At 47.2% G+C, this 25,055-nt stretch overlaps 1 protein-coding gene across 1 annotated transcript in view; it reads right to left on the bottom strand.

Annotated features, from left to right (window-relative positions):
- Nucleotides 1-24,291, bottom strand: part of RAP1B (RAP1B, member of RAS oncogene family) — a 49,499-nt gene extending 25,208 nt beyond the window's left edge. Inside the window, exon 1 of the mRNA XM_038756610.1 lies at nucleotides 24,243-24,291. The gene's annotated coding sequence lies outside the window, so the exon portion shown is untranslated. The remainder of the gene's footprint in view (nucleotides 1-24,242) is intronic.
- Nucleotides 24,292-25,055: the final 764 nt, after the last annotated feature.

Below are 25,055 nucleotides of genomic sequence, written 5' to 3'. Positions count from 1 at the left end.
CTCTGAGGGTGTTTGATACGTAGTTTGGATCAGTTGACTGGACGCCGAGAAGCAGCATGGCTCAGTGGAAAGAGCCCGGGCTTTGGAGTCAGAGGTCTTGGGTTCAAATCCCAGCTCCGCCAACTGTCAGCCGTGTGGCTTTGGGCAAGTCACTTCACTTCTCTGGGCCTCAGTTACCTCATCCGTAAAATGGGGACTAAAACTGTGAGCCCCCTGATCACCTTGTAACCTCCCCAGTCCTTAGAACAGTGCTTTGTACATAATAAGCGCTTAACAAATACCATTATTATTATTATTATTAAAAGTCTCACCAACACGATGGCAGTGACTCGATGAGATGACCACTGAGTATCAGCATGCCCCTCTCTCCTCTCTCTGCCCTGCCTTCAATCAACAATTCAATTAATCACTTATTGAACGCTCACTACATGTGGAGCTCTGTACTAACAGCTTGGGAGAGTACAATACAACAGAATTGGCAGACAGGTTCCCCGCTCAAGCTTACAGTTTGAAAGGTTCCCCAGTTTTTCGGACTACATAAAATATCTTGATGGGGTGACTGTGAGCTCATTGTGGGCAGGAAATGAGTCTATTAATAATAACAGAATTTATTAACATATCCATTCTATTTATTTTATTTGGTTAATATGTTTTGTTCTCTGTCTCCCCCTTCTAGACTGTGAGCCCACTGTTGGGTAGGGACCGTCTCTATATGTTGCCAACTTGTACTGCCCAAGCGCTTAGTCCAGTGCTCTGCACACAGTAAGCGCTCAATAAATATGACTGAATGAATAATAATAATAATAATGATGGTATTTATTAAGTGCTTACTATGTGCAAAGCACTGTTCTAAGCACTGGAAAGGTTACAAGGTGATCAAGTTGTCCCACGTGGGGCTCACAGTCTTAATCCCCATTTTACAGATGAGGGAACTGAGGTCCAGACAAGTGAAGTGACTTGCCCAAAGTCACACAGCTGACAATTGGTGGAGCCGGGATTTGAACCCATGACCTCGGACTCCAAAGCCCGGGCTCTTTCCACTGAGCCACACGCTTCTCTGCTATTGTTATGTTGTTATGTCTATTGTTATGTTGTACTCTCCCAGGCGCTTAGTTCAGTGCTTGGCACACAGCATCACCGCTCAATAAATACGACTGAGTGAATGAACGACAAGGCCCTAAGATAGATTTTACCAATGTCTACTGGGCAGAAAAATACCCACTATTGCCAAGGGCTTCTTCTTAACATTTCAGAGGAGACCAGTTTGCAAATGTTTCAAGTTCATCCCATCTGCAGTTGCAAACTATTTGAAAATTGGTTACCATGTGGTAACATTAATAAAACAGAAGTGGCATAATGGATAACGCCGAATGCCGGCAACAAGGTTTGAGCTCCCCACCTGTTTTTTGAAGCTGTACACCATTGCAACTATTTTATAACCCCGAACCCTGCCCTGCCCCAAACCACTTGTTTACGCCCGAAACAACAGCTGAGACCGCGATATTTTGGTAAACACCTCCCGATTCACTCTCCTCACCTAACAGACCCCAACCGGCAACTCTGGACACCACCTCACTGTGACTCACTCTAAACCCCGCAGCCTCCAAACTGACTCACCTCCTTTCTTGTTGCCTGGAATTCCACTCCCCCGCCCTTCCAAATCCGCCAGACCACACCTCTTCCCATTTTCAAGGTTTCTGAAACCCCACATCCTCCAGCTCTTCCCCAGTTCAATTCTTCTCCTCCCCAGGTCACTGCCTCCCTACAATCGTCTCAGCATTTTTGCCCTCATGACTTTCTTCCAGTCTCTTCTGAGTCGCCCTGACCTGCTCCCTTTATTCACTCCTCCCTCCCTCCGGCCCCCCCGGCACTTATGTCTATATCTATATTTATTTCTATTAATGCCTGTCTCCCCCTCTAGACTGTCAGTTCGTTGTGGGCTGGGGGTATGTCCGTTATGTTGCACTGTCACACAGTAAGCGCTCAATAAATACGATTAACTGGCTTATTGAACTTTGAGCATGGCTCATGCTTATAGATGCTACTGTTTGAGAACTTCGGTCTTTCATACACTGTTTTCTGCTGGATTTAAGCTCCTTTTAGGCAAGGATCATGCCTTCCTTCTACGGTGCTCTAAACACAGAAAGGGCTTTATAAATCAAAGTGATTGACAGGAGTGCCTGTTTGAGCAATTAATGGAACTTTAACGGGCCTCTCCACTTAAGGTGAAACGGTTTCCGGCATGACGGGAATCCTTTTCGGACACCAGATTTGCTGCATCCCTGAGATCAGCCTTGCTTCACTCCGCCAGGGATGGGGAAAACTCTCAAAGCTGCACTGACTGTATCATGGGCCAGTCATATCTCCCCGGAATGATCTTAGCCCGTGGATGCATTTTTTTTTTTTCAGGAAAATCCCATTTGTTGCTGGAGTCCAGGGCTACTAGTGATGTCAGATGCTGTTTGAAGGTTATAAGTAATTCACTCAGTCGTATTTATTGAGGCATTCACTGTGTGCAGAGCACTGATACTGGTCGAAATGAACGTCAAAATGCCAAGTAGTTTGGGCTTCCCTGTTTTAATGAATAAAAATGATGAAAGTTTCTGCAATATCTACAGGCTAATCTAAGCTCCTTGCAGGCCAGATGGAGTTGGTTGGTTGTCAGCTGGGTAACTGTGGGCTATGAGGATCTTCTAGGTGTACTATTAGGCCAACTTTTAACAAACAGGCTTAGAGTACCGTACAAAGTGCTTCAAAGTGAAGGAAAGATTTCTTTCAATGCCTGTGTTAGACCCAGGACATTTTTAAAACCAGGTCGGCCCACCTTCTAAAAACGATCACCTTTGGGGTTAGCTACTCACAAGCTTCGTCGTTTTCAGAGGGTGGGAGAAAGGGAGGGAAGAAAGTGGAAAGTGCACTCCCAGATTAGAAAAGTCAATCATTTTCAATCAATCAATGCTATTTATTGAGTACTATGTGCAGAGCACTATACTATACGCTTGGGAGAGTACAACACAACAGAATGAGCAGACAAGTTCTTCAGAAGAAAGAATCCATAAACCAACATTAGCTTTGCTTACTCACTTTGGGAACACTAGATTTTCAATAAGGGAAATGCTTACAATCCTTTTTTCATGATGAATCCTGGGCTAAAATAAGACACCTTTCATAAGCATTCAAATATCTCTACGTGCAAAAAAGTAGACAGAATTTAGAGGGGACTATGCTTCAGCTAAGGGAGTGAGCACCAAGGGTGGCTGACAAAATAATAATAATACAAAATGAATAATATAATAATAATGTTGGTATTTGTTAAGCGCTTACTACATACAAAGCACTGTTCTAAGCGCTGGGGGGATACAAGGTGATCAGGTTGTCCCACGTGGGGCTCACAGTCTTAACCCCCATTTTACAGATAAGGTAACTGAGGCACAGAGATGTTAAGTGGCTTGCCCAAGGTCACACAGCTGACAAGTGGCAGAGCAGGGATTTGAACCCATGACCTCTGACTCCCAAGCCCGGGCTCTTTCCACTGAACCACGCTACCTCTCCAATCAGTCAATCGTATTTATTGAGCGCTTACTGTGTGCAGAGCACTGTACTAAGCGCTTGGGAAGTACAAGTTGGCAACGTGTAGAGACGGTCCCTACCCAACAGTGGGCTCACAGTCTAGAAGGGGGAGAAAGAGAACAAAACAAAACATATTCACAAAATAAAATAAATAGAATAGATATGTACAAGTAAAATAAATAAATGAATAGAGTAATAAATACGTACAAACATATATACAGGTGCTAATCAGTAATACTGATACTGGTACTTGTTAAGTACATTCTATGTGTCAAGTCTTTATTCGAAGAGCTAGAAGGGGAGACAGAGAACAAAACATTAACAAAATAAAATAAATAGAATAGATATGTACAAGTAAAATAAATAAATAAATAGAGTAATAAACAGGTACAAACATATATACAGGTGCTAATCAGTAATACTGATACTGGTACTTGTTAAATACATTCTATGTGTCAAGTCATTATTCGAAGAGCTAGAAGGGGAGAAAGAGAACAAAACAAAACATTAACAAAATAAAATAAATAGAATAGATATGTACAAGTAAAATAAATAGAGTAATAAATAGGTACAAACATATATACAGGTGCTAATCAGTAATACTGATACTGGTACTTTTAAGTACATTCTATGTGTCAAGTCATTATTTGAAGAGCTAGAAGGGGGAGACAGAGAACAAAACAAAACACGTTAACAAAATAAAATAAATAGAATAGATATGTACAAGTAAAATAAATAGAGTAATAAATAGGTACAAACAGAACAGTGCTTTGCACATAGTAAGCACTTAACAAATGCCATCATCATCATCATCATCATCACATATACAGGTGCTAATCAGTAATACTGATATTGGTACTTGTTAAGTACATTCTATGTGTCAAGTCATTTGAAGAGCTAGAAGGGGGAGACAGAGAACAAAACAAAACATATTAACAAAATAAAACAGAATAGATATGTACAAGTAAAATAAATAAATAAATAGAGTAATAAATACGTACAAACATATATACAGGTGCTAATCAGTAATACTGATACTGGTACTTGTTAAGTACATTCTATGTGTCAAGTCATTATTTGAAGAGCTAGAAGGGGGAAATAGAGAACAAAACAAAACCTATTAACAAAATAAATAAAATAGATATGTACAGGTAAAATAAACAGAGTAATAAATACGTACAAACATATATACAGGTGCTAATCAGTAATACTGATACTGGTACTTGTTAAGTACATTCTATGTGTCAAGTCATTATTCGAAGAGCTGGGGTAGACACAAGATAATCTGGTTAGACAGTCCCAGTCTAAGTAGGAGGGAGTCGGATTTAATCCCTATTTTACGGATTAGCAAACTGAGGTACGGAGAAGTAACTTGCCCAAGGTTACACGGTAGACCGGTGGTGGAGCTGGGATTAGAACCCAGGTCCTCTAACTCTGAGGCCTGTGCTCTAGGCCCTGGCCATCCTGCTTCCCAACTCTACCATGGTGGGAGGCTGTATAGTTTAATGCAAAGCAGATGGACCTGGGAGAGTCCGAAGACATCGGTTCTTATTCTAGATCTGCCACCGATCCCGGGGTGAGACTTGGGACAAGTCATTGAATCACTCAGTGCCTTTGTTTCCCGTTCTGAAAAGTGGGGAAAATATCACTTAGCTTTCCCTACCTCAAAGAGGTATTATGAGGATAAAAAGAGGTAATTCATGCAAAAGCCGCAGCCCGGCTGAGCGGATAGAGCACGGGCCTGGGTGTCAGGGAGATCTGCTCCACCACCTTTCTGCTGTGTGACCCAGGGCAAGTTGCTTCGCTCTTCTGTGCCTAAATTACCAAATAGGCAAAATGGGGATTAAGACCGTGCGTCCCATGTGGGACAAGGACTGCGTCCAACCTGATTAGCTTATGTCTACCCCAGTGTCTGGTACAGTGCCTGCTAAAGGGTACATGATTATCAAATACTATTTAAAAAAAAGCTTCAGTAAACCCCATCATTACAAAGTAGAGGTAATATTCGTAAGGGATTAAACCAAGGCCTAAGAGAAACAGCCCTCAATCAATCAATCAATCGTATTTATTGAGCGCTTACTGTGTGCACAGCACTGGACTAGGCGCTTGGGAAGTACAAATTGGCAACATACTGAAACAGTCCCTACCCAACAGTGGGCTCACAGTCTAGAAGGGGGAGACAGAGAACAAAACCAAACATATTAACAAAATAAAATAAATAGAATAGATATGTACAAGTAAAATAAATAGAGTAATAAATATGTACAAACATATACACATATACAGGTGCTGTGGGGAAGGGAAGGAGGTAAGACTGGGGGATGGAGAGGTGGACGAGGGGGAGAGGAAGGAGGGGGCTCAGCCTGGGAAGGCCTCCTGGAGGAGGTGAGCTCTCAGTAGGGCCTTGAGATCCCTAGAGTTAAGACAAATACACTCCTATTTCTAAATTTACACCAGGCTTTAGGTTTAAGGGGCCAGCCTCAATTATAGCACTAGCTTCTGGGGTGCCAGAAATAGGTATGCTCAGGGACTAAACAGCGCTAAAATCTGTCTTTTCCTCTCCATCCAAACTGCTACCATGTCAATCCAGTCAGTTATCCTGCCTCGATGACTGTAACAGCCTCCTTGCTGACTTCCCATCCAACCTCCTGTCTCTCCCCACTCCTGTCCATACTTCACTCTGCTTCCCGGATCAATCTGCTACAAAAATGTTCAGAACATGTCACCCCACTCCTCAAAAACCTCCAGTGGTTGCCTATTCCCCTCCACATGCAACAAAAACTCCTCACCATTGGCTTTATAGCCACTCCATCACCTTACCCCCTCCTATCTCACCTCGCTACCCTCCACCTACAGCCCAGCTTGCAGACTTCCCTCCTCTAATGCTAACTTTCTCACTGTGCCTCCATCTCGCCTATCTCGCCATCGACCCCTCGCCCACGTCCTGCCTCTGGCCTGGAACCCCCTCCCTCTTCATATCTGACAATTACCGCTCCCTCCATTCCCCTTTCAAGGTCTCGTTGAAGGCACTTCTCCAAAAAGCCTTCCCTACGCCCTCTTTTCCTTTTCTTCGACTCCCTTCTGCATCACCCTGACTTGCTCCCTTTATTCATCTCCTGCCCCAGCCCCACAGCACTTAAGTACATATCTGAAATTTATTTATAAGTCTGTTTCCCCCTCTAGACCATAAACTCATTGTGGGCAGGGAATGTATCCGTTTATTGTTATACTGTCCTCTCCCAAACACTCGGTACAGCACAGCGTGAGCTCTCAATAAATACGACTCAATCCCACAGCATTTATGGACATACTGTAATTTACTTATCAATGTCCATCTCCCTCTCTAGACTAGGCTTGTGTTACAAGATGATTTACTGAGGATGGGGGGTGGTTTGTGGAGGTGGGAAAGACCATCTAGTTCTGGGTATCCTCTTCAGCAGATTCGGTTGTGCCCTCGGCTACTTTTTAGACTGTGCTATGAAAACCACTGCGGCCCATTTCGACCTAAAGGGATTCTGTTATTTAGATTATTAGATAGATTTTCATTTTTTTTTAAATAAAGAACAGGAAATTTGATATTTCTCATGTGTCACATTTACGGATGCAATAGCAGGACAGTCAATATCTCTGCATTTATTTGTGTAACAGGCCAGCCTAGTGGCCCTGATTTTAGGTTCTTCATTCGACTGATCTATCAATTAAAAGAGATTTCACATTTCAGAGTTTGAGAACGAACACATCCTGAGCTTTAACATTCCCTCGCCTACAATAGAGGAGCAACGGCACATCTCTGTAGTTTTAAACACAAGAGCAACCTTCGACTTTAGAAAGTAGTGGCGGCAATCTGTTCTTTAAAAAAACAAAGCCCTGAGTTTTGTGTTAAATTGCTAGAAAAGCAGAATATCTCACTTCTCAGGCATCGCTTACATTAACACCTTTGTAGCCTCTCCATTTAATTATGGTTGATTAAGCTTTCCGGAAGTTCAACGGGATACCGGTAACCCAAATTCTTTAACACCACTGACTGATTTCACCATGGAAAGTTGTTCGGCTAATTGCTCTTTAGATTTTTGCAATAAACTATAGCCGTTGTTTGTTTTAATTCAAATACTGTTGATTGACTCATTGAAGGTTTCAGAATCTGTGTGTGTGTGTGTGTGTGTGTGTGTATCTATATATATACCGATACATATATATCTATATGGATACACACACAAAAAAAATTATTGGATTCTGATCTCAAAGAACACTTGAGTTGTCATCTTTGCCCTTTCTCAAATTTAGCTGAATTGGCGAGACTGTAAAACACCCCCCCCCCCAAATAAAACGATCTACATTTACTTCTTCCATATAATAAGTTTTCACTCTGCACTTTGGATAGCGCTCTGCTGGGGAATTCTGACAGCACACTCATGATCGGATAGAACACAGTGAGCTATTTTTTAAGCCTATACTCAAGTTGGCTTTGGGGAATTTGTGGAGCTACAGCCAAAATATCAACCATAAACTACCTTCCTGTTAGCAGTTTACATGTCATGGAAGGGTGCAAATACAGATATACATCGCTAGAGATGCAAGGGGGATGTGCCACTTTTGGTTTTAAAGGACAGACGTGTAACCCACCATCCTTTCCAGGGAACATACATGTGAAGATTGCCCCTTGCTGTGCTGTTGCTTTTGAGTTTTCCCAAAGCCTAGGGTGAATTCCTTCCCTTACTCTAGCTAGCCTGCTGCCGTTGGCATCTCGGAGTCTTAAGTCAAGGCTGCCGGTATAAGACGGACCCCAAAAACTTGTCTACTGTGTGACCTCGGACAAGTCACTTCACTTCTCTGGGCCTCCGTTCCCTCATCTGTAAAATGGGGATTGAGACTGTGAGCCCCAGGTGGGACAGGGACTTTGTCCCACCCGATTTGCTTGTATCCACCCCAGCGCTTAGGACAGTGCCTGGAACATAGTAAGCGCTTAAATACCATCATTATTTATTTATTTTTACAGTACCTGAAGCTATTTTGGAGTTCTACCTCTGGGAATCATGATCTCCTCAAAGCCCTTGCTCTTTTTTTTCTTTTTGTTTAAAGTCACTTCATTCTTAACTGCCGCTCACCAAACTGGTCTTTCGGTTGCTGCCGTCTCCCAGCTGTCCAGAGTTATGCCACAGTGGGAGTTTTTCCTGACAATATTTCCTTTGTCCTTTGTCCACGGTTTCCCCCATTTCAGGTCACCACGGAGGAGTTGTGGGACATCCCACTGTTATTCATTCTTCTCCCACTTCCCCTCACATAGTGATGCAATGAACGCTGCTTCCACATCGCTAGCCTTAGCCAAGATCTAATTGTCTGCAACCTTGTCTCGCCATTTGACCGAGGCGCGACGGTGGTACGGCTGAAGCTGCTGCGAGAAGCAGATGTGACCTCTGTAGTAATTCCAGGTTTTGCAGTGAGAGAGAGACACACACACACACAAACACAGATACGGTCACTACAGCTGGGGCTGAAGTTTGATGCTAAATTGACATCACCGCTCTCCTAGAAACTGGAAAGGAAAGGGTGGGGGGGGAGGGAGGGAACAGGATGACACCACAGCCGCACCCTTAGCAACAAATGTGGTTAAAAGATTGCCCAACGACAGATCACTAGTAACACAACTGGGATTAGAACTGGCCTCCCTAGCCTGGTCTGCCCACTATGCCACGCTGCCACGTTCAATGACGGAAGATCAAATATTTCTCACCCGGGAGACCCGATTAACCCTCTTCCCCCGCCCTATCCACCCTCGCTCTGCACTGCAGATGCCCGTGGGTGTCTATCCCTGAAGCACTTTGATGCTTCTCAGCATTTACAACACCGGAAACGCTGTGACTCTGCCGCTCGTCTGCTGTGCAATCCTGGGCAAGTCTCGTAACTGGGGCTTCGGTTTCCTCCCTGGTTCACTGGAGATAAAATACCTGACCTCTCACACTCTTACACCCTGAGCCCCGTGTGGGACTAAGGACTCGGCCTCAACTACTTATCTTGTATGCACCCCACGATGGAGCTTGGCCTATGGTGACAGCTTCACAACAGGCACAATCATTATTCAGTTCCCTCATTTTTGAGTCAGACTATATTACTCCAAGCACCGCCCTGGAGAAGCAGGCACCGCTCTTGCATGACATATGTTCAGTATAGATCGCTGAAAGAATTGTCAAATATTCTTCCGACGACGTACATCTATCTGGAGAGAATGCAATGATGTCAGAAGAAAAAGTCGGGTGGAGGCAAATGGCACTCGTCAAGGCAAGCATATAGTGCAATTCCCGTTGGCATTAGCGTTTGCCAAGAACAAACCTCCACATTTTAGGATAATAGAGGAAAGTCTACTTCCAGGAAGACTAGAGGAATTTCACACTATTTCAGAATCTGTTTTGGTAATTCATCGTACTTATTAAGCACCTGTGTGCAGAACACTGTACTAAGCACTTGGGAACGCTCCCTGCCCACAACGAGCCTACAGTCGATAGAACAAGAAAACTAGGGGGCACGACTCCCCCCTGCTTCATTAATATGGCTCTTTGGACCCTTGACCACAGTTCTGCCTGAATGGTAACAGAACTACCCGGTCATTCCCTAACACTTGGCAGTGAACTCTGAAGTGAAAAATATCATAAATGCCCACATGCTGAAGTCAACCGAGAACAAATGATCACGTCGCTCTCCCTTTGGTAGCCTTTTACTAAAGCCTCCCGCCGAATCTGGGGAACAACTCCACATCTAAAACTCGCTCTCCCTTCCTCACCACAGCTACGTTCTGGGAATTTGGAAATACGCAAAGTAGAATTTTTGAAGTAGACTCGCTACCTTGAAACAAGCAGTTAAACAGCCTAAATCCTTGCCACCGGAGCCTTGCTGGGGGGAAAGGGATTCATTCATTCATTCGTATTTACTGAGTACTTACTGGGTGCAGAGCACTGTACTAAACGCTTGGGAGAGTAAAATACAGCAATGAAGACACATTCCCTGCCCACAACAAGCTTACAGTCAAGAGGGGAGTACCTCTGTGTTTGACTCTACCTTCCTCCCTCCACTATCCTACCCCTAAGTGGCTCAGAGCCAGCTTCATCCAAGAGTGAAGGAAACCAGCAGGCCTGCCCGCACACAAGTTAAAAATGTCAATTGTAGACTGAAAGCTCGCTCTCACCGTGCTCTCTCTGCAGACAGAGACCGCGCCTACTGACTCTTTTGTACCTGTACTCTCCGGAGCATTTAGCATCCCGCGTGCTCAATAATACCACTCATTGCTCCTACGGTCCCTTTCCTGTGCGCGCGTGTCCGTCCCCGCCTCCACCGCTGGCATGCCTAATTGCGATCTGCTCTTTCCCAGTCCTTCAGGAAGATGGTGAGGGGCGGAGGGCTACGTCTTCGCACAGGGGGTTTCCGAGGGTCTCGTCTTCAAGAGTCGGCGTGGCGAAAAGGAGAGCGAAACGCCGTCATCGCCGAATGATTTCCGTTCAGTCTGTGGCAGTCCAAAGTCATGGCCAGAGGAGAGAAGAGGCCTAAAAGTGCAAGTGCGGCACTGCCACCGATCTTCAATCCGTGTCTCTCCCCGACTGTGAGGAGGCGGGAAGCCATCTCCTCTCTCGCTGGGAGGCATGTGAAGGCTTCCACGGGGCCATATGGCATCTTTTCAAACGTGTCGAGGATCTCTGCTTCGTTGGGCTCTGCGGAGCCTTGGATCGCTTCCGCTTCGACACCCCGCCACCTGACCCCCGACTTGATCCGCGTGCCACGTCACGGGTTTCCGAAAGCCTTTCGTGCAAGTGACGAAGGGGTTGCCGGAGCTTGGTGCCATTCGTGTCCTGCGGCGAGTCTGCCCGAGTCATCCGCACTGAGGCTCCGGGTCTCGATTGGCTACCCAGCAGACGGTCCCACAAATGCACAGTACGTCGATCTCACTTGTGAAGCCAAGCGGAAGCATTCGGGACAAAATAAGAAGTGGATCTGTTGAAGCGCCTACTATTTACCAAGCGCTGCACTCAGTAATCAGGTCAAACGCAGTTCCTGTCCCACATTCAGCTCACAGTCTGAGATGGGGGGAGAACAAGTACCGACTCCCCAATTTAAAGAAAAGGAAACTGAAGCGCAAAGTGCCTCGCTCAAGGTCACACGACGGGCAAGAGGTGGGGCTGGGATTAGAACCCAGAACCTCCGAATCCCAAGCCTACACTCTTTCCCTAGGTCACGCTGCTTCTCCCTCCTTCAACACAAAACTGCTCTGACTAGCTATGGATTTCAGGTTTTTTGTATAAAGATCAACCCGCAGCACTATGCTTTTAAATGCAAAATGCTCTTCAGATACCAGACAGCCAGTGAACTTCCACTATTAATCAAGGTTCTTGTATGCAAAAGGACTCCATCAAGGACACAGATATTCTTTGTTCGAGCACCTAAAATCCTACACAGATAAAACCTGGGAGTGGGAGTAATTTTTAAGTGGCAGGGAGCTGGGAGAAAAAACAAAAGGTTGTCAGGAGGGGGAAACTGACATATCAACCCACCCTCCTCTCACTCTTCTCTTTCTTCCATCACTCCCTTCCAGTTCTCAAGTTCCAAAACAGCACCTAGCTAAAACGGTAAGAATTAACTGACTGACTGACTTCTGGGATAAGGACAGCTTTGCCTATTAGTAGACTGGCAGGTGCGGTACTCGAAGTCTTTCTTCTACCGTTTACTGAAAACAGAAATCCTAAGTCAACCAAGAATTTAAGTATTTTCCCTATGTGTGTTTTTTTCCTCCTTATCCGTTTCAGAGATTTTTTGGCAGTCATCAGCCGGCTTCCTTCCACCCCTAAGGAGGATATTCCTTCTCCTGTCTGTATTACGCAGGAACTTTCCGACTGAAATGCTAAGAAAAACCCAGAGCTGATGATTTAGGTGAGAGGGTCCATTCCCTGGTTCCTTTCTTTACGATTACGGAACGGGAAGGGATAGAGCAGTGGGAACGTGCTCCATTTACGATATTTTTTTTTTTTTTTTTTACCAGCGGGATGTGATAAGCGGGGAGTTTGTTAAGCTGGGTTCCCAGCTTTTGCTTACTTAAGTGATTCCCACGCTCCTCAATTGACACCACCCCCAGAACACTTTACAGAAACAAGTTCTGAAGGCAAAACGAGCCGCTCAAAATCCATGAATCAATCTGCGCCACTACACATACTGTATGTGGTTCGGTGGGTCAAAAATCACAAGGACCTATTGCGTGAATTCTATAAATTGCAACGAAAAACCATGAATAGTATTTTACGACAAACGGGGAGCCCACACGTTACCAGAGGAAAAGATGATCCATTAATGGAATTTGAAAGCTTCCTCTGTGCGGACCACTGTACTAAAAAGTGCCACGGACGACAGTGGCTAAACTTTAGAAATCTCCCCTGCCCAACACTCAAAGAGAGGAAAGGTAAAAATTACCAGCCTACCTCAGTCTGTTTTCTCCCCTAATTCTACCTCTCCCTGTTGGCGAAAAGTATTCTTCTTTAGCATCCCAGCATCTTTGCAGATTTCACCACTCGACTCCCATCCCATTACCGCGTTAATTTCAATCCGGCCCAAAACAGGTTAGGAGTCAGAAAATCCACCAAGTCTGTGGATTCTTCTCTTTGAATCACCATGGCACCCACATGGAATCATCATCCCACGGCGGGATGACGAGCAGAACACCCACCCCTCTTCCTCCTCCATCTCCGTCTGCCCTCAACAGCTGTCCTGAGGTGAACGAATGCTCTGAGAGTGTGGATGGCTCCAGGCCAACCCTCACCATCACCACCCAGATGAACCCAGCCCTAATCCTTGTGGCAGTGAGCTATCCCTCTCCCTTACCCCCATCTAAGATGTAGGCAGCCCCATTTCGGTCTCAGGCTGAGGAAGACCAGGGAGTGTCGTTGTGGGCAGGGAACGTGTCTGCTTATTGTTATATTGTACTCTCCCAAGTGCTTTGTACAGTGCTCTGCACACAGTAAGTGCTCAATAAATACGACTGAATGAAGTGAATGAATAATGCCATTCTGCAGCACCCTTGATACCAAGGAACTCTATTTGGGAAGGCAATGTTGCCCCCAAATAGAAAGGGGCCAGCCTCTTTCACGGGCATGATATGCAAGAGAGATTGTCACTCTATATCACACACACCCACGGATGCAACATGAGTGTAAGTAGCATTTCCTTTGGCCATGGAGGACAGCTGTTTATTTTTGTCCATTCACTTTCACCTGAAGGAAAAAAAGTATCTTTGAAAGAGCAGACTCATCTTATTGCCATGAATAACGGCTTAACTGGCACTTCTCTCCCTATAAGACGGTAAGTTCCCTGTGGGCAGGCATCTTGCCTACCAACGCTGCACCCTGTACTTTCCCAAGTGCTTGCTAAACTGTTCTGTGCACAAATATCATCGAATGATTCTCAGAATAGAAACTTAACAGTGTTAGTCAGGGTGATTTTCCAAAACCTTACCCCTTAGCTCTGAATAGTTATTCTTCTGCTGTGGCTGTGCCAGATTTCTGAGCAAGCAAAAAATGTATCAGCTTATTCTAATGAACACGGTTTAAGCCCAATACGCGCCTGAAACTCGATCCACAAAACACACGCCCAGAGTAACAGGCTGAACGTCAGATTTGTAAAACAAGACATATGATGAATGAAATATAGGACACACAGAAAGAACTAGGCTGCAAAGTCCTTGAGGGCAGGGATCACATCACATCTACTGATTCTACTCACTGCACCCTCTCCCGAGGTTGGTACAGTGCTCTGCTGACAGGAAGCGTTCAAAAAATATCACTGGCCGAATACCGAATCTCTCAACGCCAATGCTTGGAAGAACTGGGGCAAGAAATACAGTTATGCATTTTAAAATGTTGGTCAGCCTGCTCAGTAGAATTGCCATTCACAGATTTAAAAAAAAAAAAATCTTCCTGGAGAAATTCAGAACGTTGAAAACTCAGGGAAAGCACTACACTTTAGACTATCAGAATTGGCGGCAGGACAGTAAAAGTCCCTTCGTATTATTCTCGCCGTCCCCAGCCCCTTACCCAAACTTTCTGGTGCTTGCAATCCCCACCAGGGAAGAGAATATTAGAACTGTCTGGAAGAGAGAAGCACCGCTTATCGAAAATAGCAAGATTCGTCATCGCTGACTCAACGTGGTCTCAATTAAAATGATCCGTCTTGCTTGTTTTTTCAAGTGCATAACTTTTTCCCTGGGGTTTCAATACGTTAGCCGACTGTTTCTGATTGTAATAATAGCAATTACGCTATTTGTGAAGCGCTTTCTATGTGCCAGGCACTGTACTAACCGCCGGGATGGATCCGAGCAAATCGAGTTGGACGCGGTCCCTGTCCCACAGGGGGCTTTCAGTCTTAATCCCCATTTTACAGATGAGGGAACTGAGGCCCAGAGAAGCGAAGTGACTTGGCCGAGGTCCCACAGAAGACGAGCGGCGGAGCCGGGATTAGACCCCATGACCTTCCGACTCCCGGGCCTGTGTTCTATCCACTGCACCATGTTGCTTTTCCTTAGGTGACCATAACATGATAATGAAGCTACCCTGCTGCCAAGGACATAATTGGGGTTCTTATATAATGCCTGCATTTGCTTTTCAACAAGAGGAAGACACTCATGATTTCCCTGCAGAATTCCATCCCTTCCCACCAAGTTGTTCAAAACTTTTGCTCGCTGGAATACCAACTTAGCATGAGTTTTTTCAAGAGTACGTGCTTGCACACGTGCGCGTACATACATATGTGTATGTGTACCTATACACACGTTAACTACATACATTTAATATAAATTTAAATATATACATTTAAGCAGCCAGCCAGCAGTAGAGACACCAGACGACAAGCAGCACTGTGGTCCAGTAGATGAACGTGAGCGTGACATCTGAGCTCTCTGCTTGGCTGAAGGCTACCTAACAAGTCAGGGGAAGGCCCTAGATTCCTCAACTGTTCAACAGCACGTCACCCGACCGTATGTTCACTGTGCCGTGACCTCGTCTTTCTCGTCATCGACCCCTTTCCACCCTCTGGCCTGGAAGACCCTCCCTCCTCTCTATACACCAGATCCCTCTTCCCACCCTCAGAGCTTTATTCAGGGCACACGTCCCCGACGAAGCCCTTTTTTCCCCGGACTCCCTCTCCCCGCTGCGACCTTGGCACACTTGGCTCTGTGCCTGTTAATACTGTTGTGCTGCACTCTCCCAAGCGCTCAGTACAGTGCTCTGCACACAGTTAGCGCTCGATAAATACAATCGATTGATTTTCACCCTGCCCTCGGCTCCAGAGCACTCGTGCACGGAACCGTGATTTATTTTTTATTCACGTCTGCCTCTTTCTCGTAAACTCGCTTTGGGAACGTGCCTACCGACTCTGTTGAACTGTACTCTCCTGAGAGCTTAAGACGGTGCTCTGTAGGTAGTAAGCGCTCAATACATAGCACTAACTGATTGATGATAGTGACTGGGGCTTGAAATGCCAAGGCCTGCTCGATTCTCTGAGAGGAAGCGACCTTTAGGCTTGGGCACCTTGCCCAAACAGCTGAGGCGGGGGTGGGCTCGGGACCCACATCCATCAGCTTTCGTGGCCAAGGGCATTTTCAATCATCTACGCTTTTCCGGCTCGCCGAAGCCTGAGTTAACCGGGGCTAATCGAGAGCATAATGAACCACTGCAATCCGCCTCATGGAATTGTGAGCTTTGGTGGAAATTAGAAATCCACCCGAGTCGGGGGCACAGTGTAAACGTTTGCTTTCAAATTTCTCAGCTATCAAGCAATCGTATCCATCGACCACTTCCTGTGTGCAAAGCACTGTATTAAGCGGTTGGGAGAGTATAATAATGTAAGAGAGTTGGTAGACAATTTTCCTGCCAAGACGAACTTACAGTTTAGTCGGGGTGATGGACACAAACATCCAGGAAAAAACTACGGTTCCTGCAGAACTTACATTTTCTAAAGAATTCAAAGACTAACAATTCAACAGAGAACCCGGATGGTAAAACCTACAACAGTGGTTTGACCTATTTTCTGGCAGGGAGGGGGGAGAGAAACCTTATTTACTATAACAGGAAAGTGGGGCCTTTGTACTTCAATCCATCAGTGGTATTTACCGAGTGCTTACTGTGCCCACGGTGCCATACTCGGCGCTTGAGAGAGCCGACAGATGCTCTGCACACAGTAAGTGCTCAATAAATGTGATCAATTGAATAAATGAATGCATACCCTGCCTACAGGGAGCACACTGCTTAGAGGGGGAGTTAGACACTAAAATAAAGACTATCAAAAAAATGCTTTAGAAGAGCAAAATACATCAGCTTGGATCTCATTTAATTTCCCTGCATAAATCTAGTCTATTTTCACAGTGTTCTGTTGTATTATACTCTCCGAGTGCTTAGCGCAGTGCTCCGCACACAGCAAGCGCTCACTAAATGCCGACTGATTTCAGTCCCATTTTTGGCCAAGTAGTCCGATGGCTACTTTTCCCTTACAGCGATGGGACCGAAATCAATGCCTTATTTCCTGCACCATCACCAGAAATGTATTCAAATATAGTCCCGCCTTTAGTCTGGGGCATCCTTTAGGGCCTAAGAAAGTGTGACTGAAGAATACCCTTAGTAACCCGAGCGCTTAGTACGGTGCTCTGCACACAGTAAGCGCTCAATAAATACGACTGAATGAATGAATACCCCTTCACTGTACATGGAATCCCAAGTTCATGCATTGATCACTGTGGTATTTGCTAAGTGCTTATGAGGTGCCAGGCACTGCGGTAACAATAACAATGGTACTTAAGCGTCTACTATGTGCCAAGCACTGTTTTAAGCACTGGGGGTGGGTACAAATTAATCAGGTTGGACGCAGTCCCTGTCCTACACGGGGCTCACAGTCTCCACTTTCCACATGAGGTAACGGAGGCCCAGAGAGGTTCAGCGCCTTGCCCTTGGCCGCACAGCGGACGAGGGGCAGAGCCGGGACTAGAATCCAGGCCCTTCTGAACATGCTCCATCCTCCATTCATTCAATTGTATTTATTGAGCACTTACTGTGTGCAGAGCGCTGTACTAAGCGCTTGGGAAGTACAAGTTGGCAACATATAGAGACGGTCCCTACCCAACAGTGGGCTCACAGTCTAGACCTCTAGGCCGTGCTGCTTCTGTATTAAGAGCTGGGAGAGATACCAACTCAGGATTAGGTTGGCAGAAGGGCCTCAGTTTCCCGCTGAGCGGCGACGGGGGTGGCTGCTCTACTCGGCAACTGGGTGGCGGTTCCTGAGGTGGGCTGCCCCTTCCAGGACCCACCCGGCCTGGGCTAAAATTTTCCACGGTCTCACGTTGTTTTAGCGTACCTTCCCGAGAGCTCAGTACACAGTGAGCACTCAGTAGATACCACCTGACTGGCCGACGCCACCGCCTCACGGCGCTATCCACCCGAAGGTGGGTCATGGGCACGGGGGGGAGCAGGTGGAGGACTTAGAGGGGCATGGAGCGGACTAGCGTGCCAAGCAGGGTTGGCACACCAGGGCCAGACTGGCACCTGCCGAGTTAACTTTGCCAGTTTTCAGAAGGGTATATTTTTAATAATAATAATAATGATGGCATTTGTTAAGCGCTTACTATGTGCAAAGCACTGTTCTAAGCGCTGGAGGGGGATACAAGGTGATCGCGTTGACCCACGGGGGGCTCACAGTCTTCATCCCCATTTTCCAGATGAGGTAACTGAGGCTCAGAGAAGTGAACTGACTCGCCCAAGGCCACACAGCAGACATGTGGCGGAGCTGGGATTCGAACCCCTGACCTCTGACTCCAGAGCCCGTGCTCTTTCCGTTTTTACTACTCAAAGAATACGCATGTGATGAGGAAGAATTAGGGCAACCATTACATTGTTCCTCCAAACTTCCTACTGACACCGAGACGGAATACTAAGCCGGAAAGGCCACTGGTGTGGCACAGGATATTTATTTTCCTATGCTCTACCCGCCCATAAATTTTCCCGTTTGAAAAAAAATGGACTCATTTACGACTATTTCTCTAGGTATGTTTTTGCCCCAATTATTTTCACTCCCTAAAGACAACTGAACGGCATTTAAAGAGTTCACTGAGAAGTACGTTCCACTGTATGTGGAATCCCAAGTTCATGCATTGATCATTGTGGTATTTGCTAAGTGCTTATGAGGTGCCAGGCACTGTGGTAACAATAACAATGGCACTTAAGTGTTTACTATGTGCCAAGCACTGTTTTAAGCACTGGGGGTAGATACAAATTAATCAGGTTGGACACAGTCCCTGTCCTACGTGGGGCTCACAGTCTTCATCTCCACTTTCCACATGAGGTAACGGAGGCCCAGAGAGGTTCAGCGCCTTGCCCGTGGCCGCACAGCAGACGAGGGGTAGAGCCAGGATTAGAACCCAGGTCCTTCTGAACACACTCCACCCTCAATGCTAGATTTGAAAACAAGTGCTAGATACCCACCAAAGTAGCTGACTAGATTTAATCAAAATGCAAAACATCCAGCACTTAGTACGGTGCCCGGCACAGACTAACTGCTCAACAGATACCATAATTATTACTATCCTTAATGGTAGGGAGGTCGACTGGGCTTATTTTTTCTGCCCATTTTTAGAAGTGCGTTTTTCCCGGGAAGTTAAATGAGCTGGTACATTATCCCACGGGTTTGGGAGACATCGCGGGAGGGGAGAAAAGCTGAGTTCAGTCACTTAAGGGGGACAATCCCAGCTGAATCCAGCCTGGCCTCCCACTGTTCCCCTAAGAAATTGAGGCTTACCTCAGGCTGAGGCCACCGGGCACGGTAGCGGAAGGAGAGCAGCTTTCCTTCATCTTGGAAAAGGTGGAAGGAGAGCGGCTTTCCTTCATCTTGGAAAAGCACGAGTCACAGGACACGCTACCGAGTGTCAAGGCCGATGTGGGATGGGGACTGTCCGAACCACGGAGATTCGCCCCGTCCACACACAGCCGAGTCCCCCGTTGTGCCCGCGTATCAGAAGGTGGTGATGCCTGGGGCCCTACTTGCCATGGCATGGGAGAAGGGGCTGAGAGTGGAAGAGGGGGAAAGGGGAAGGGTTTTTATATCACTCTACATCCTGCGGCTACTTAGTAGAGAGGTAAAATGGGGATTAAGACTGTGAGCCCCCCGTGGGACAACCTGATCACCTTGTAAGCCTCCCAGCGCTTAGAAGAACAGTGCTGTGCACATAGGAAGCGTTTAATAAATGCTATCGTTATTATTACAGAGCACAAGCAGCCCTTGGCGGGAGCCACTGGAGGCTGTCCGGATAAGGAGCTTCCCAGACCTTTCCCGCTCCTCTGTGGATGGTGGCCGGGCGGCTCGGCCCATCTATTGCCACCTTGCCCGCGGAGGCTGACAGGAAGGGAGGGCAACACCTAGTTTAATCAATCAATCAATCAATCGTATTTATTGAGCGCTTACTGGGTGCAGAGCACTGGACTAAGCGCTTGGGAAGTACAAGTTGGCAACATATAGAGACAGTCCCTACCCAACAGTGGGCTCACAGTCTAAAAGGGGGAGACAGAGAACAAAACCAAACATACTGACAAAATAAAATAAATAGAATAGATATGTACAGGCAAAATAAATAAATAAATAGAGTAATAAACATGTACAAACATATATACAGGTGCTGTGGGGAAGGGAAGGAGGTAAGATGGGGGGATGGAGAGGGGGACGAGGGGGAGAGTTTAGGAAAGGAGGATCGCCAACAAGTTCACACCCCATACTCCACTCTGACTTGTCTTGTGGCTCACTACAAACTTCATCACCTCCATGACGTCCGACTCGCTTCAGCACGGTCCCGGGAGTCACAGGGACCTGGGTTCTAATCCCAGCTCCGCCGCGTGTGGGCTGGGTGACCTTGGGCAAGTCCCTTGGCTTCTCTGGGCCTCAGTTCCCTCATCTGGAAAATGGAGCCCCATATGAGACGGGGACTGTGTTTAACCCGACGTGCCTGTATCCACCCCAGTGCTCAGTGCAGTGCCTGACACGTCATAAGCGCCGAACAAGCACCACGGCTATTATTACTAGGATCTAGAAAAAGACGATCGGTTCTTACGGGTTTTCACAGGGAGCCCGTGGGTGGCACGCTGTCAGTTTGTTGGTTTTCAGACAGTGGTATTTATTGAATTCATTCATTCATTCATTCTGTCGTATTTATTGAGCGCTTACTGTGTGCAGAGCACTGTACTAAGCGCTTGGGAAGGACAATTCAGCAACTAAGAGAGACCATCCCTGCCCACAGCAGGCTCACAGTCTAGAAGGGGGGAGACAGACAGCAAAACATGTAACAGGCATCATTCATTCATTTAATCGTATTTATTGAGCGCTTACTGTGTGCAGAGCACTGTACTAAGCACTTGGGAAGGACAATTCAGCAACAAAGAGAGACCCTCCCTGCCCACAGAGGGTTCACATTCTACAAGGGGGGAGACAGCAAAACAGGCACTAGAGAAGCAGCGTGGCTCAGTAGAAAGAGCCCGGGCTTTGGAGTCAGAGGTCGTGGGTTCAAATCCCGGCTCCACCAATTGTCAGCTGGGTGGCTTTGGGCGAGTCACCTCACTTCTCTGGGCCTCAGTTCCTTCATCTGTATGTGCCTACTGTGTGTAAAGCCGGCTACTCGGTGCTTATGGCAGTTATTGGTATTTTTTATGGTAGTTATTTCTTTACTATGCTCTTGCCCAGGGAAAAGAGGAATCCCCCTCAAGAAGTCAGAAGACCTGGGTTCTAGTGTTGGCTCTGTAGCCGGTTAACGTGAGCCAAGACTGCCTAGGCACTTCTCAACGAGCTGCCCATCTACACGCTCGTTTACACCCTTTACCCGAACGGGAACGGGCCTGGGCAGGAAGCGTGACGGGCACGGGGCCCGTCACTGGCACGGAGACCCCACCCTCCGGGCAGATTCTTGGGCCTGAAGTCTCAGCTGTTCCCGACGGGAGAACCCAACAGGCAAGGAGGCGGCGGTGGTTCCTGCTGGGAAGCACGCTGCCCATCTGGATCGCACAGGATTGCGGCTATTTCAGGGGGATCCGTTTCAAAACCCTCCAGCTTGAGGAGGGGTGTTTTCTAAAATTTGGGGGTCCCAAGCTGCCTGACGCCGGGACCGGAGGCTTTGATCCGTCTATAGACCTCTACTTTATCAGGATGTCCAAGGGCCAAGTTCCACGAGCTCGGATTTTAGCTGACACTTTTGAATACCACGTCTCACAATCTGAAAACACTGAGTTGTTATAGGGAAGTTGCTTTTCATGGGAAAAGGGGTAGTAAAACTGGTCAAAAAGTTCCTCCGAATCTTTGGAACATGAAGGCAGAGTTTTCTTTTCAGACCCGTCCTCTTAACTAGTGATCCATTTTCCCCGGGGGAAACTATCAAGCTAAAGGCGATCAGCTGATACGGGAAAGTTCTAATCTTCTAAATCGTCTGGTACAAACAGATCGAGGCAAAACCGGGAGCAGCTAAATAATGATAATGGCATTTGTTAAGCGCTTACAGATGCTAAGCATCTCAGAAGACCTACCGATCCCATCTCCGGTGGCTATAAATCTGGTCTGGAAGAAAACGGCAACTGGCATTTTTACAGCACTGTGAGAAAGCGGGTCCTCTGACAGGATCTTAGGGGTTTGGGCTAAGTACTAAGGCATCCTGATTGATACCAAGGACTAAATGCACCATCACTGGAGAAAGATGATGATGGTATTGGTTAAGCGCTTACTATGTGCCACAACGTCAGAGGGAACAGGTCCAGCAACACACAACTTTAAGCAAACTTGTAGGAAAAAAAACCAAAACAGTCGGTGTTCCGTAGGACAGATAACAACTGTGGCATTTGTTAGGTACTTACTAGGGTCCAAGTACTGTCATAAGTACCAGGGCTGATACGAAATAACAGTTCCTGTCCCACAAAGGCCTTCAGCCTTAAGTAGGATGGACAACAGCTATTTAATCCCTACTTTACTGACAAGGAAACTGAGGCACAGGTTAAGTGACACACCCACACCACGGGCAGAGAATAGAGTCAGTAGCTTTCCCATTCAATCTGCATAACCTTGCGATAGACTGGGACCCACCCGAATATCCACTTCAATAGATCGATGTTAAAACTCAGGTATGGCCTTTCCTACTTACTTTATCGCGATTGCAGATCTCTATTAGCAGAAGCAGCCAGGCCTCGTGGCAAGAGCAGGAGCCTGAGATTCAGAAAACTAGGGTCCTGCCACCTGCCTGTTTTGTGACCTGGGGCGAATCACTTAACATCACTGCGCCTCAATTTCCTCATCTGTAAAATGGGGATTCAAAACCCGTTCTCCCTTCCATTTAGGCTGTGAGATCCACTGTGTAACAGGGGCTCTCTTCAATCTGTTTACACTGTATCTAGCCCAGGGCTTAGTGAGACGGGGCACTCACACGGTTATTACTATTCCACGTATATAACACATGCTACAAGCAGTTCAAGCCTCCTTAAAGACCCCAGAACTTCCGCCTGACAAAAATGGAAACGGATTCGACACGGCCCTCAAAGCGATACGGAAACAGCCCTCAAGTCGCTTTACTCCGGCGGCGTGACCGAATCCGACCTTTCGTCAGACCACTCGGAGACCTCCGTACGGATCTCCCTCTGCTTATTCCAAAAGGGGGGCAAAAAGTCAAACAAACCAAAAAAATGCCAATTCTGAAAGTGTGGGGTGAGGGGAGAGACGGGGAAGAGACGGTCGAGACCAAACCGTCTCCAATTTTCTTAGTCCCGAATAGGAAAACGATCCGAGAGTGCAGTCTAGGTGCATCCCACGGGGGTTTTAAGACTGACGTTATCGTCAGTGGCATGTACTGAGCGCCTGCTCTGTGCACAGCACTGTACTAAGGGCTCGGGACAGTACGACCCGACAATCAACAGTGATGTGCCCTGCCCACAACGAGCTCACAGTCTGGGGCCGGGTGGGGGAGAACCGAAAAAGGCCTCTGGATAGAAAATCCCCAGAACGGCCTTAACTCGAAAGAGAAACTGGCTCTCGAAACTTGGTGGGCTTTTCCAGCTGGGCGTGTAGGAGGAAGAGACGGATCACCCTGGCGAGAGCCATTCATTCAGCCATCTTTAGTGAGCGCTTACTGTGTTCGGGGCACTGCACTAAGCGCCCGGAGGGGACCATTCGGGGCAATCCCTACCCGCATGGGGGGGGGGGGGTCCCCTCCTCTGCCTCCCTCCTTCCTGGAACCAACGGACACGAGGGCAACCTCCTCTTCCTCCCTCCTTCCTGGAACCAACGGACCCCGACCCTCCAAGCGAGGGCAAGTTTCTGGTTGGTGTCCGGGCGGGTGTTGCAACCGGGGCTGGGGGCCTCAGGCCGCCTTCCCGAGGGCCCAATCAATCAATCAATCAATCGTATTTATTGAGCGCTTACTGTGTGCAGAGCACTGGACTAAGCGCTTGGGAAGTACAAGTTGGCAACATCTAGAGACAGTCCCAACCCAACAGCGGGATCACAGTCTGAAAGGGGGAGACGGAGAACAAAACCAAACATACTAACCAAATGGATTTCCGGGCCAATCTGCGCCCCCGCACACACACAAATACATACATATGCATACATACACACACATATAGATGTATATACATATATATATATACCCAGCCGGAGATTGCCCGGGGGTCCACCGGCCCGGGCGGGGAGGACCCAAGTTCTTCCTCCTCCTCCTCCTCTGCCATGTCCCCCACATTTGCCCTCCGGCCTGGTGCTCCCACAGGGCCAACCGCAGCCCCACCCCGCCCTCCTCCTCCTCCTCCTCCTCCTCTTCGTGGTGCCGGTGGTGGGCATGGGCACCCTTGGCTCCCGCCCATCCTACCCTACTGGGCCCCGCCGAGGCCTCCTCCTCCTCCTCCTCCTCCTGTTGATGGTGGGCATGGGCACCCCCTGCCCATCCCGGGGTCTCCTCCTCCTCCTGCTGGGGGTCCCACTCAACCCGTCCGCGGCCTCCTCCTCTTCCTCCTCCTGCTAGTGTTGCCGATTTGTACTGTCCCAAGTGCTTAGTCCAGTGCTCCGCACACAGTAGACGCTCAATCAAGAATGAATCAGTGAAGGGTGGTCCTTCCCTATCTGACCCGGGCCTCCTCCTCCTCTTCCTCCTTCTGCTGCTAGTGCAGCTGGGAATAATAATAATAATAATAATAATAATAATAATGGCATTTATTAAGCACTTACTATGTGCAAAGCACTGTTCTGAGCGCTGGGGAGGTTACGAGGTAATCAGGTTGTTACTGTTGTTGTTATAATGGCATTTGTTAAGCACTTACTATGTGCCAAGCACTGTTCTAAGCACTGGGGGGGGATACAAGGTGATCAGGTTGTCCCGCGTGGGGCTCACAGTCATCATCCCCATTTTACAGTTGACGTAACCGAGGCTCCGAGAAGTGACTTGCCCAGGGTCACACAGCAGACGTGTG

Source organism: Tachyglossus aculeatus, chromosome 14 (genome assembly GCF_015852505.1).
Source record: "Tachyglossus aculeatus isolate mTacAcu1 chromosome 14, mTacAcu1.pri, whole genome shotgun sequence".
In the NCBI taxonomy this organism is placed as follows: domain Eukaryota; kingdom Metazoa; phylum Chordata; class Mammalia; order Monotremata; family Tachyglossidae; genus Tachyglossus; species Tachyglossus aculeatus.
The sequence above is the reverse complement of the archived record's forward strand: the minus strand, read 5'-3'. Positions and strand labels throughout refer to the sequence as shown.